Source organism: Fulmarus glacialis, unplaced genomic scaffold, assembly GCF_000690835.1.
Source record: "Fulmarus glacialis isolate BGI_N327 unplaced genomic scaffold, ASM69083v1 scaffold35063, whole genome shotgun sequence".
Lineage (NCBI taxonomy): Eukaryota > Metazoa > Chordata > Aves > Procellariiformes > Procellariidae > Fulmarus > Fulmarus glacialis.
In genome coordinates this window covers 27,107-28,683 of record NW_009202915.1, presented here as the reverse complement: position 1 = coordinate 28,683, position 1,577 = coordinate 27,107, and positions in this window count along the sequence as shown.

Genomic DNA, 1,577 nt, shown 5'->3' with positions numbered 1-1,577 from the left:
CAGCTCAATGGCTACGCTTGTCACTTTTGTTGGTGCCTGTATTTTGTCAGTAATCCTCATCTGCGTGAAGTGCTCTGCTGGTTACAAAAGCAAGATTGCAACATCTGTGAAGCTTCAGATACCATTCTCAGCGCCCCAGAGCTGGTGGAATTTGTATTTATATAAAACCATGTCTGAAGCCTCATAGCCTTTGTAGAAGGTGTCACCCTAACATAGGCAGATTATGTACCTCAGCCACCATTGTCCTCTCTATTACAAATAAAGGAGTTTCAGACCTGGTACAGGTATTACAATGATTGTGGAGGTGCCTCCTGCATACCCAGGTCTTGCAGTGTAACCGTACATAATTGCCTGAATGCCTCTGGTCGAACTGGCTCCAGGTATCATCAGTTCTTGGTGAAGAGTCATGAAGCAAGAGTACCTGTGTTACAGCAAATAATCCAGTGCTCAGCTTGCATTTTGCATTTTCGAACAGCTTGCACCTTCTCCTTGCCCCCTTGGAGCTGCAGGGCTAACCAGGGCAATGGATCATCCCGGCATGGGGGCGAGTGGGACAGCTCTGCTGTGCGCCTGAGACTGGCCCCAGGGTGGGAAGCGAGGAGGAGGATTAAACTGCCAATTGTCATCAGAGGCAGCAGTGAGGCCCGAAAGTATCTGAATTAAGACATGAGTTACTAGCGTTCAAGGAGGTAAGCAGCAAGAAGGCCAAGTATGTAGATGACATGAAGCTATTTAAATTTGTCAGGAGATGAGAGAATGACAAGAGCTTTGGAAACACGTAAGAAAGCTGTGCTCATCAGTAACAGGAAGGCAAATGAAATTCAGCTTCACTGTTCCCAAAGTCATGTAGCTGGAGGGAAAATGTAAACTGCATAAATACTTCTAGGCTTTGGCTTACTGTAAGTGTAGCAGGTCAGGCAAGAGCCCCAGGCATCACGGCAGGCGTTTCTCTGAGGATGCGGTGAACAGCTGTGTCACACACAGACGCTTCGAGATGTACCTGCTCTGGCATGGGCTTATCCACGGCCACAGACACTTCGGGGTGTCCTGCTCCCGCGTCGGCTCATCCACAGGTCACAGTCCCTTTGACTCACGTTCACACTGGAGTTCCAGCCTGTCCAGTACAGCAGCAGAGACAGCACTGATGCCATGGCCGTCTGCCAGCCCAGGCGCATGGCCATTGCTGTTATCAAAATGTTCCCAGGCACCGTAGAGTAAGATGATAAGCAGTACAGCAGTACAGCAAGCAGCAAAAGCAAAAAGCAGCCACTAACAAGCATTAAACTCTAATATACAGTAAGGCAAGCAAGCCCCATGGCAAGCACAGGAGCCTGCCAATTAATAGCTAAAGAGCAATAACAGCTATAAATTCCATATAGCACACTCCAATCAAATCTGTCATTTTTGTGAACTCTTCAAAACCCACGCTGGGCTCCAAAAAGGACTATTGTGGTTTAACCCTGGCAAGCAACTAAACATCACACAGCTGCTTACTCACTCCCCCACAGCGGGATGGGGGAGAGAATTGAAAGGGTGAAAGCAAGAAAACTCATGAGCTGAGATAAAGACAGTTTACT